Source organism: Pleurodeles waltl, chromosome 12 (assembly GCF_031143425.1).
Source record: "Pleurodeles waltl isolate 20211129_DDA chromosome 12, aPleWal1.hap1.20221129, whole genome shotgun sequence".
In the NCBI taxonomy this organism is placed as follows: Eukaryota; Metazoa; Chordata; class Amphibia; order Caudata; family Salamandridae; genus Pleurodeles; species Pleurodeles waltl.
The window spans coordinates 678529101-678541371 of NC_090451.1; the positions used below are offsets into that span (position 1 = coordinate 678529101).

Consider the following 12271-nt stretch of genomic DNA (forward strand, 5'->3'; position numbering starts at 1 on the left):
TTCGTCTCTCACGAACATGTGGGTGGGGAAGAATTAACAACAATAAAGGTCTTCTTTGAACTCAGAAGTGCATTCTTGATATGTTCTGTAAGCTCTGATACGAGATAAGAAGGAAAGCAGAACATTTTGGTACCAGAAGTGGGGCAGGGGTCGAATGATAGATTTCTATGTGCACAATTTAAAAGTGTAATTGTTTTTTGTTGTTTGGAGAATTACAGAAGCACGGCAGACCATGCTTGAAAATGCATGTGTAGTTAAACTGCCTGATAGTGCTGTGAGAAACATGTTTTTTTGTTGTGATGAAGCATATTTAGAAAATGTGCCTTTTGGAAGCAATGATGATCCTTTTGTTGTTGACAGAAGGGTTTGGATACTTTTATCTGCTTACAGAGAAATGCAGGAGAAATGTAGGCAGTTGGAACATGAAAATGAGAATTTACGTGAGCAAATTAGCCAGAATACATTAATGCAAGATAATGCTGAAATGTATAAAAATGCTGTTTTAGAAGAATCTGTCTTTTCTCATTCCAGTAATGAGGGGGTTAAGACAGCTTCGAGCTACTCTGCGCCTCTGTGTGAGTCAGGTTTTTTGGCAGTCAAAGTGCATTCCTTAACTGATAACAGGGACGGAGCTCAGAATGTGATTTACAAGGTACCATCGCAAAATGCACAAGTAAATCGAAAGATTTTAGAGTTTCTTACTGTTTGCACTAAGCAAGAGACACCGAGTTTCATTAGCTTGTTTGATTTTTGGAAACTGAATAGCCCTCATCTGAGTGAAATCCTAACACTTTGGTATATGGTCACTGGGAAAAATTATATGCAGCTGCGCGCTTGTGATTTGGCAAATGAAATAATTCAGACTTTAGGTTTCTGCGCAGTGCAAGAGGGAAACACTGATTTACATGTAAATCAAGAACAGGGGAAGAAAAGAGTGCCCCTAGCTAGGATCATACACTGGATCAGGGCTAGAGTATCACAGGTAAAAGAGTCACCAGTGAAATTGAGTGCACCATTTGAAGTCGTGTCCACTGAGGATAAAAAGCATGTTTGTTTTACTAATGATTCATTGACTGAAATGTTGTTTTCTGGCACAGTAGAAGGAACAACGTTGTACAATGTGTGTCAGATTTTAAAGCAAGAGCTGCGTGAGATGTGTCATTTTTACGCTGATTCTTGGTTCATTGCCAATGGTTTAGCCGTTTGGTTTTCCACATGGCTTGTACATAACTGGTTCAATTCCCTTGCAGATGTTAAAGGAAAAAATTCAGAGAGAGAAGTGTTCACCCAGAATTCTGCCTTAGTGGGGATGGCTAAGAGGGTGCACCAGAAATGTGAACAGATGTGAGAAAAAGCCACTTACAGGTGGGCAGAGATGAGAGAGATGCACATTCCCCTAGATTTGATAAAAACTGTGCAGCACACACAAGATAAATCTGTCCCACAAGCAGTCACAGGGAGAGGAAAGTTACCAGGACAGATATGGCAAATTGATCAGGTTTTAGGGCGAGTGATTGCTGCAGATTACCAAGGAGAAGTCAAAATTATGCTGATACCTAGAAAAGAATCTGATTCATTCATACAAATTGGAGACAGAATGGCCCAACTTGTCAAAGGTGCAGTGAATGGAGGTTTGGTAAAGAATGAGTCTGCCCCAGCCCCTCTGGCAGTGCAAGAAAAGGGAAGCTGTGGTGCAGCAGATAAAAACCTCAGTGCTGAGGTGTGGGTTGAAGCCCTAAGTGACCCTCCAGAACCTGCAGAAAATATAAGAAAGGGCCCCAAAAACGTCCTGCTGATTATAAAACAGGGAAAGGAAGAGGAAGGGTACATTTCAAATGACAAATGTTATTTGCAAGAAAAGTCATACTCTTTTCTTTTGCAGATCCTACCACGTTTCGCCACTGTCCCTGAGTGTGCTGTGTGGTCCTCCTTCGGGTGTGTGCGTGTGGGGTCGGGGAAAGGACCGAACCCCCAACCTGAACCTGACTGAGTACAGTACAAGCACCATGGATCCATTTTGCGCAAGTGGCGCCTTCAGTTCAAGTTCAACTTGTTTGATTGCATTCTTCTACTGGAACTAAGCAACCTTAACAGTTAACTGTCTGTGTTTTCTCGTGTGGAACTCTGACTTTCACTTACCTTCCAGCAAACCTTTCAGGTGGATCGTGCACCTTTACCTGAGTAGTACTCATGCTACATCAATTGCTATTTTATAGACACTATCATCTCATTCAGAGTATAAAAGTTTCAGTCTTTTCTGTGTAGATGTATCTGATGTGAAAGGTTATGAGATCAATATGTTAATCCACTTCCATTGCTTTACAGGGATTGCTTTGATCATTTAAATCTGGTTTGCTGATAATGTTTTTTTTTTGTGCTGATGTTTTTTGTTTTTTTGTTTGAAACAAGAGATATGTGAAACAAAAATTAATTGGTCATAGGGTGGAATGTGATGCTATTAATTTTGTTTGACCAATGACTTTGTGTTTCACCACTGCGCATATTAGTTGCTCAATGCTCACCAGTAGCACATTGTATGTTTAGTTCAGTTTAGCCGCCTATTGGCTTTGACATTGCATTAGCCATTACATTCTGTATTCTGCCTATTGGCTTTGACATGCTGTATTCAGTTTAGCTGCCTATTGGCTTTGACATGATATTATACATTGCATTTTGTATTCAGCTTAGCTGCCTATTGGCTTTGACATGATATTAGACATTGCATTTTGTATTCAGCTTAGCTGCCTATTAGCTTTGACATGACATTAGACATTGCATTTGATATTTAGGTTAGCTGCCTATTGCCTTTAACGCAGAGTTAGACATTGCAGTTGAGAATCCAAGCTGTATTTTTCCAAGCTGTGTTTTTGCACAAGATGAACCAAGATGTTTTCTTCACACCAGCCTAGACCTGAAAGAGAGAGTACATTTGGTGTTTTCCTTTCTGCTCAGGCTTGGGAAGAGGAGAAGTCTAGGAGATCTGGCCAGTCTCCAAAGGCTTGTGTAGTTTTCCCGAGTCTGAGAGGAGGGGGCACGCTTTTGTAACGGATGACTCGGGCTACAGAGATTTAGATTCAAATCTGCTTGACTTCGGGCTGGAACTTGGTGCCAGTTGCCAGTCTCCTGTGTGGGTAGATAATCTCTTTCTCGCAGTTGACCGGAGTCATCAACTTGCAGACCCCAGAAAGATGAAGCTGTAAATAGTTTCTCACACGGTGAAGTATTTGTTTTGCTTTGCATTCAATATCTTATCAATATCTTATATATATATAACCTGCTGTGTAAACTGCAACTGAGAAGTACTGTGATATATTTTGTTTTCATTGCTGCGATACTTTTACTCATTTGAATGTGTGCTTGAAATCTATTAATTTGTCTCTCACAAACTTGTGGGTGGGGAAGAATTAACAACAATAAAGGTCTTCTTTGAACTCAGAAGTGCATTCTTGATATGTTCTGTAAGCTCTGATACAAGATAAGAAGGAAAGCAGAACAGTGGCGGTAAGGTTGCCACGAAAACCATGGCGGTAGGCGGGGTCATAATCCCACGTATGGGCTAGTGACGGCTGCCTGGCTGGAGACTGAAGTCTCCAGCCCGGCGGTCATTACCGCCGTGGTGGACAGTGTGGTACATTGGCGGTTTGGCTTGAGCCAAACCGCCAATGTTGTAATATGGGGAAAAGTACCGCCAGCCTTTTGGCAGTACTTTTCTCCATTTTACTGCCGTCCGCCGGGGTCATAATGACATCCACAGCATTTTACACTCTACTAATGACATTCATTATCATGATGAGAGGCATAAGAAGAAACAACAGTTTCTACCCACATCATATTTTACACATGGGTTATTCTGGGGAGATGTCTTCGCTTAGAGGACAGTGTGTTTTAATATCATAGTCTCTATAGTTGTTATGCAAGGTATGAATATAAAGGTAATTTCAACTGCATACTTTTCTTGTACTTCTTTCCTGCGGGGGAGACGTCTGACCACAAAGGTAAGCTACTTTTCACACCATAATATGCACAAGCACTATTCGAGAGACACATCATAAGAGAGAGGACAGTATCTCTAGAACCTATACTACACAGAGTTATCATGCAAGAGGCTTGTCCCAGAAAACAGGGGAGTTTCTCCCTACGTCCCAGACAGCACTACATATCATTGTTGTTTTAAGAAGAGGTAAAAAGACAGATGCCCCTGGTTCACGACACCATACTGGATATCCAAATTGTAGTGGAGGTAGGTGTTAGTGCCCAAAACAAAGCTACCCTACATACTACTATATATCTATCTGGCTGGGGATAGCCCTGGGGAGAGACATCAGTGAGGAGGGTAGTATTTGTTATACTTGGTATGGAATAGTGGGGTCTTACATGTGAAGCGAGTACCATCCCCACGTACTATTCATACTACTAAGCCTGGGAAAGGTGTGGATGGACTGGCAGTGTTTCTTTACACCCTACTCTACACACCAGTTCCCTTCATGCAAGGTGTCAATGGAGAAGCCAGTGTTTCTCCAAAGTCTAGTAGTGGGGATTTTTAGAGGTAAGTATTGTAATGAAGGAAATTGTAAATTCTTCCTCTAAAATATTTTTATCATCTCGCAAGACTCTTGCCGGGATCATATTAAAAAATGGGTAGCGAAAATCTGGTGGATATAAATTATACCTATTATAACTGGATATGTTCAGTGAAATGCCCATTCCAATATAAAAGTATGCTCTCGCAAGAGGCTCATGAGCATAACGCAGCAGGCACTACCCCCTTGCAGTAAACATGGAGTACTGGGCACCTGGCTCTGTCTTGAGAGAGGCCTGCTAGGGTCAACCACACTATGTATGAGAACATCATTACTCTCACAAGTGTCTGGCATGAGTTATCAAGAATGAAAAAAAGAGTGTACACATTACAAACATCATGCATAATGAAGGTACAGGATAGCTCTGAAAAGAGCTTTTTCAAGTCATATTTTCAACAACTGTATTTTTTGTGTTTTTTATAATTGTAAACTTTTTTAAAGCTTTAGTTAAAACAATAGACAATCAGTATCATCCTGTTCGGGGGGCCTAATAAAGCATGTATATAATTACAAAATGGTATGTAATTAATATACAGTTCAGAACTGGACACTGAGGACCAGGAAGTTATACCACATGGAGAGGAGAAGACCAGAGATGAAGGAACGAGGAGTCTTCGGTGAGAATAATGATACGTAGACATACCCGGGGTGCACTAGGTACATATATTTATGTCAGTGTGGCACTACTGCTCAAGTGTCTGTGCTTTCATCCTCCATTACAAGTAAGTAAGTCTGGTCATCTGGAAAGAGGTCACCAAGTGTTTGCAAAGTGTGTTGTGCTAATCTGCATTTGAACAGCTTTTCCCGGGTGAGATGGAGCCAAGAGGTACTGGCCAGGGGCAGCAATGGAGAGTATGGGAGTCCACCCCCCAGGAGTTGTAAAAGCTTCCTCCAAGCCCAGATTGTGGTGGATAGGGTTTTGTGAGTGGATGGGAATGTTGAGGAAAAGGTATAAGAAAAGGGGGAGAACTACCATTTTAATTATGGCAATGCAGCTGGCCATGGAGAGGGGGAGACAAGTCCACCACTCCAACTGAGTTGTCATTTTGTCAATGGCTGGACAGTAGTTCAATCTTATAACGTGCTCCTTGTCACAATGTAAGAATCTAACAAGATATTTGACAGAGAGATCACACTAAGTCAGTGGGAATTTGCAGCGGACCGGTGTGCAGAAGTCTGTGAGGGGGAAGAGTTCTTACTTGGACCAGTTAATATTGAGACCAGAAAAACCTCTACAGTGGACTATTTCAAGGGGGATCAAGGGAAGTTTGTCTGCCTTAAAAATAGCAAGATGTCATTGGCATACAAAGAAAGGAGCAGGGGGCCTGGTTTAAACTATAGTGTGTGATGTAGATGTTTTTCTTGAAGGTGTCACACAAGGGGGTCCATAGCTATGATAAAGAGCAGAGGGGACAGAGGGCAAAGCTGTCTGGTCCCCCGTGTGATAGTGAAGGGGAGGTGAGTGAACCATTGGCACGGAGTCGGGCAACATTTTTAACTTTGTATTTTTTTTCTTAAAAATGGATAAAACAAATACACTAAACTGTGAGTAAAAAAAAAATCTCCTTCGAAACAAACATGAGAAAAATGTAGGAAAACGATGTTTTAAAAAACTACTGTTTAGGTGAGCATTTATGTGCCTGGACAAGCCTGTCCTGTGCACCTCTGCTTGTCTTAGAAGAAAAAATAATCTCCTTGCATAAATAGCAACAAAGGGATTTGTTCAGATATGCCGAGTTGTTATCTGCTTGTGCAGTGAGCACCTGGGCAGGAACACTATCACAAGGTAGAAACATGTGGATGCCCCTGGAAGTTATCAAGTTCTGCAGCATGGGCTAACTCAGCCTGAGCATGCAACCCAAGGCAGGCATTCAGGGAGCATAGCTCAAATGTCACCACATCCCAGTGGTACTCATGGAATATTGGTTGTTCTGGCTGCCCTTGCTAAACTCTTACAGGCACTTTCTTCCCACCAGCCCTCATCTGAAACAACTGTCGGATCAATGACTCCCTTGGTGGCTCAGGTTGTCTGACTTGAAGGTGCAGGAGTAGGGTTCTCATCTGAATCAGATCATGACATTCTGATTACAGAAAATCATCAAAGTCAGAGAGGAAGCCAAAACGTGTAATAACAGAAAATCCCAATAGGTAAATGATGAAACAAGGAAGGAATTTTTCTTTGCTAAATAAAGGCATCCATATGACCAATCACAGTCCTTCCTTGCTTTGGCTTTTCTGTCCTGGGCTTCTTGCGGGTGTCTCGTGAGAGGACCTCAAGATCGTAAAATACAACAGTACAACAACCATTTTTGTACTTTAAACAACCCTTCTCATCTTAATTTCTTCAAAATGACAAAAACACCCTGCTATGAACTTAATTCCAAATGTATGATCTTCCAAGCAGATTGCGAAAACTGGCTAGGAAGTATAAAATAATTAATACAATAAACATACTGTACTGAATATATTATTAAACATAAGCATTCAATAATAACTGACCAGATGAAAAAGAACTCGCCACAACAGATTAGTACAGAATGTATAACTCTGCGATCTCCCAAAGCTCTTGCAAGAGCGATCACACACCTTACAAAGAGATGTACATAATGACATACATAGTTTACAGTATAAGAAAAGCTGACTGGTGTCTTTTTGAAACAGAAATACTTTGTGTGGCCTTTCATGGCCTTGTAGATATGGAGTAAGGCAACACAGCACAAGTCGCTGCATTGCCTTACCCTGCATCAAAGAGGTGTTTCATGGAAGTTGCAGGGGGTGTTCCCATGCAACACCCACGGATTTTGAAGAATTCCCAGATTTATAAGGATTTTTAAGCCTGGCAATGCGTCAAAAGCCTACACCTCCCCTGGGGAGGAGTAAAGAAGAGAAATAACTTTATTTCTCACCGTTTTTTTCAAAAAATATGTGTGCTGTATTCTGCAGCACACTTAGAATGGGGAACATACCTCCATTGATTGTTTCTGTGCAGGAAGGTGTCCCTTCCTGCACAAAACAGCAATTCCTACAATGCAGGCACCCTTGTACCATGGTGCAAGAATGATTGCATTGGTGCATGGCAGCAAATTGTGCACCAGCCCAGTGGACGAGGACAGGAATGCACTGTATCTCATACCCTTTTCCTTTGGCGCAGGGCAGCGCAGCAAAAAGCCTTGTGGTGCTGCCCTGCACCAAAATATTGTAAATGAGGCCATGCAAAATCCACCTACATTACACTACCACTATACATCACCAAAATCTCAATCCCTCAAAATATGCAATCATACAGCCACCTCGTCATCACCACCCCAGCACCATATATCTGCCACTATCTTGTTTCACTCTCCTAATTTCTAGCAAGAGACTACTAAACTCCACAGTGCCCCCATCCACTAACACCCCACAGCAATAACAGTCCTGTTCTTCAAACACTGTACATAAAATAGAAGCTTCATACTCAACACTCAGAATCCTTAACTGCAACACCATTTATGTTACTGTCTATGTATCTCCCACTTTTCGCTTAGTTTAAATTACAGCCTGCATTCCCCTCAACTTGATATTGCAGAGCAGATGTATCAACTTGGTAGTTAGAAGCAGAGCTCTAGGTTTTCAAAGATGCGCTGCAACATCAGTCCCTTTCACTGAATTAGTTGACTGATCCGGTTGAGTACAAATTATCCATACGTAATGGGTTGTATTAGAAGTCTCACCTCATTAATACCCAAGATGCAGGATTCGACTACTCAGGTCATTTCTAAAGGCTGCATATACAGTCTCCAGAGACTGCACGGGTAGCAAACCTACACTTTTATGTTCGCCAATACAATGCGCTTGCATTGACACTTTTGTCCCACGGTGGTACAGGGATGTGATGGCATCACAGTTCAACACATTAAGACTCCTATTCGTCCCTAACTTACTGGCATCTCTTCTTCTAACTGTGGAATTTGTCTGAAATGAACAGATTGTACTGCTCAGATGATGCTCATTTGCCCTTGAAATCAGTAACCAGTAGCAATGAATTGATTGAGTGCCCTGTGTGAGACAAGTATGGGCAAAGACAGTTTACTGCCTTCATATATATTTTTTCCAAAATGTTACATTTTACTGTGCGAACAAAGTGAACACTGAGGAGTACCTAAAGAGCAGAAATACAGGACACTAAGAGGATTCAATCATTGCAATACCACAAAAGGAAACACATATTTGTTATCTTCTCTTGCAGACCGAACATTTTTGTGTCACGTCATCAACAATATACTGCATAACTCACTCATGTTTCCGCTACTCTTGCTATCATTCTTTATCAAGTAATAACACACGCAAGAGAGCTCCACCTACAATTGAACACACTACAAGAGGCATGCATTCGCTCTCTGTGACGTATAATACTTGAGGCATTGTCTCTTCTGAATACCATGATTCTTTTAGAAGCTACATCATGAGATTAGTTTTGTTTTCTTAGAGTGTAACTGAAAATGATATTGAAGTATATTCAACATGTGTGATCTCAGGAGGGTTAACAGGTTGCTCTGTATACATTTTTAGTCCATCTAGCCCAAATATTAATTGAAAATATCTTTACTTTCATATCTGCTAATTCCTTTTCAACAACCAGGAAAGAGATGAAAATTCAATTTAGAGTTGAATTTAACTAATGCATTTCACTCACAAGACATAATTCAATATTCTAGAAGAACGGTAAGCCACCTCTTATGGAAGTATTTTTAAATAAATTTGGTGTTCTCACCTACAGTGTTTCAGAACAGAGTTGTGTGAACTTAGAAAAGAAAACTAAAAAAACAAAACTGATTTCTATTTCACTCCATTCAGCTAACTATTTCATAGAACTTTGTCATGCAGGTGCTGTGGCTTAGCTGGTTAAAGCGCCTGTCTAGTAAACAGGAGATCCTGAGTTCAAATCTCAGCAGCACCTTCATATTTTAATTGTTAAATTACAGATCAGTTTCCTGACATGTTCTCTAACACAATTTAAAAATGAAAAATCAGAGTCATCTTACTAATAGACAGTTCATCTTAATATTAAACAAAATTCAGAGAATTTTCATGGTAACAGAAGCAATACTTTGAATGTAAAAGGAAGAGTAAATCAAATAGGAAGGTATATATGAACTAAAACCCTAGAGTTGAAGGCAATTGATGTATTCCTCTACAATTATTATGTGTAAACCACTCAAAAATGTAATCCACTTTTCTAAGTACTTTTTAACTAAAATGTAGGTATTCTTCTTGAGTGGTGGGGAATGCTTTTCTGTTCAACATTTCACCACAGATAAACAAGACTGCACTGAAGGCAGTGAGGACAAGTCATCTCCACAAAGTCAGCTATTCATATTTTGTAAGATAAGTAGGTGCTGTTGTTTAGTGGCCAAAGCTTCTCTCTCATAAATAGGAAGTCCTGTTTTCAAATTTCAGCAACACTTTAGAATTAGTTCAAACTTTTAAAACTCAATTTCTTCAAGTAAACATTAAATATAGTTTAAAAACAAGAGTAGTGTTCTGTTGACTTTAGAATGCTTGATCTCCAAATGAAATAAACACTTTGTGTTTTGCAGAATTTCAAAGCAATACCCTAAAAGAATAGGGGAAAAGAGAATGTTAAAGAAAAGGAAAGAGACAACAAATAAATTGAAAGTTCAATTTAACTAATGCATTTTACTCACAACACATAATTTTATATTCTATAGGTAGGGGAAGTCACTCATTAAGGAAGTATTCTAAAATAAATTTGGTCTTCTCACCTATAGTGTTTGACAACAGAGTTGTATCAACTTAGAAAAGAAAACTGAAAAACGAGATTTCTATTGCACTCCATTCTGTTATCAGATCCAGTAAAGTTTGTGATGCAGGTTCTGTGGCCTAGGTGGTTAAAGTGTCTTTATGGAAAACAGGAGATCCTAACTTCAACTCTTAGCAGCACCTTTCTCTTTTCATAGTTAAATAACAGATTATTTTAATTAGATGAACGTTTGATATAATTTAAAAATGAAAAATTTGAATCAGTTTACTATTGAACAATTCATCTTGATACTAAATAAAATTCAGAGTATTTTCAAGATGACAGAAGCTAGACTGTGAATGTAAAATGAAGGGTATATCAAAGAGGAAGATAAATAGGAAATCAAACCATGGAGTTGAAGAGGAAAAGTGATGCAGTCCTCTACAATAATAATTTGTGAAACACTCAAAAATGCAATCTACTTTTATGAGTACTTTTTAACAAAGACTTATGTATTCTTCTTAAGTGATGGGGAATTCTTTTATGTCTAACGTAATAACACAGAAAAAGAAGACTCCACAGAAGGCATTGAGAACCAATAATGCAACTAAGTGAATTATTCAATCGCCTTAGAACAAAGAGGTGCTTTGGCTTAGTGGTTAAAGCACCTGTCTTGTAAACAGGAAATACTGAGTTTAAATCTCAGCAGTACCTCAAATTTGCTCCAAACTTATAGAATTTAATTTCTTCAAGAAAATGTTAAATACAGTTTAAAAACAAGAGTAGACTCCTATTCACTTTAGAATGCTTCATCTCATAATGAAATAGGCACTTGGTATTTTGCAGAATTTCAAAGCAATACCATGCATGAATAAGGGAAATGAGAATTACAACGACCAGGAAAGAGATGAAAATTCAATTTAGAGTTGAATTTAACTAATGCATTTCACTCACAAGACATAATTCAATATTCTAGAAGAACAGTAAGCCACCTCTTATGGAAGTATTTTTAAATAAATTTGGTGTTCTCACCTACAGTGTTTCAGAACCGAATTGTGTGAACTTAGAAAAGAAAATTAAAAAAACAAAATTGATTTCTATTTCACTCCATTCAGCTAACTATTTCAATAAACTTTGTCACACAAGTGCTGTGGCTTAGCTGGTTAAATCGCCTGTCTAGTAAACAGGAGATCCTGAGTTCAAATCTCAGCAGCACCTTCATATTTTAATTGTTAAATTACAGATCAGTTTCCTGAGATGCTTCTCTAACACAATTTAAAAATGAAAAACCTGAGTCATCTTAATATTAAATAAAATTCAGAGAATTTTCATTGTAACAGAAGCAATACTTTGAATGTACAATGAAGAGTAAATCAAATAGGAAGGTATATATGAACCAAAACCCTATAGTTGAGGCCAATTGATGTATTCCTCTACAATTATTATGTGTAAACCACTCAAAAATGTAATCCACTTTTCTAAGTACTTTTTAACTAAAATGTAGGTATTCTTGTTAAGTGATGGGAAATGCTTTCAGTTCAACATTTCACCACAGATAAACAAGACTGCACTGAAGGCAGTGAGGACAAGTCATCTCCACAAAGTCAGCTATTCATATTTCGTAAGATAAGTAGGTGCTGGTTTTTAGTGGTCAAAGCTTCTCTCTCATAAATAGGAAGTCCTGTTTTCAAATTTCAGCAACACTTTAGAATTAGTTCAAACTTTTAAAACTCAATTTCTTCAAGTAAACATTAAATATAGTTTAAAAACAAGAGTAGTGTTCTGTTGACTTTAGAATGCTTGATCTCCAAATGAAATAAACACTTTCGTGTTTTGCAGTATTTCAAAGCAATACCATAAAAGAATAGGGGAAAAGAGAATGTTAAAGAAAAGGAAAGAGACAACAAATAAATTGAAAGTTCAATTTAACTAATGCATTTTACTCACAACA

The 12271-nt window shown here is 38.9% G+C and overlaps 2 non-coding genes across 2 annotated transcripts; both read left to right on the top strand.

Moving 5' to 3' along the window:
• Positions 1 to 9442: 9442 nt before the first annotated feature.
• On the top strand, positions 9443 to 9516 carry TRNAT-AGU (transfer RNA threonine (anticodon AGU)). Its single transcript has one exon. It is a non-coding gene; the product is annotated as a tRNA-Thr (tRNA).
• Positions 9517 to 11464: 1948 nt separating this feature from the next.
• TRNAT-AGU (transfer RNA threonine (anticodon AGU)) lies at positions 11465 to 11538 on the top strand. The gene has a single exon. It is a non-coding gene; the product is annotated as a tRNA-Thr (tRNA).
• Positions 11539 to 12271: the final 733 nt, after the last annotated feature.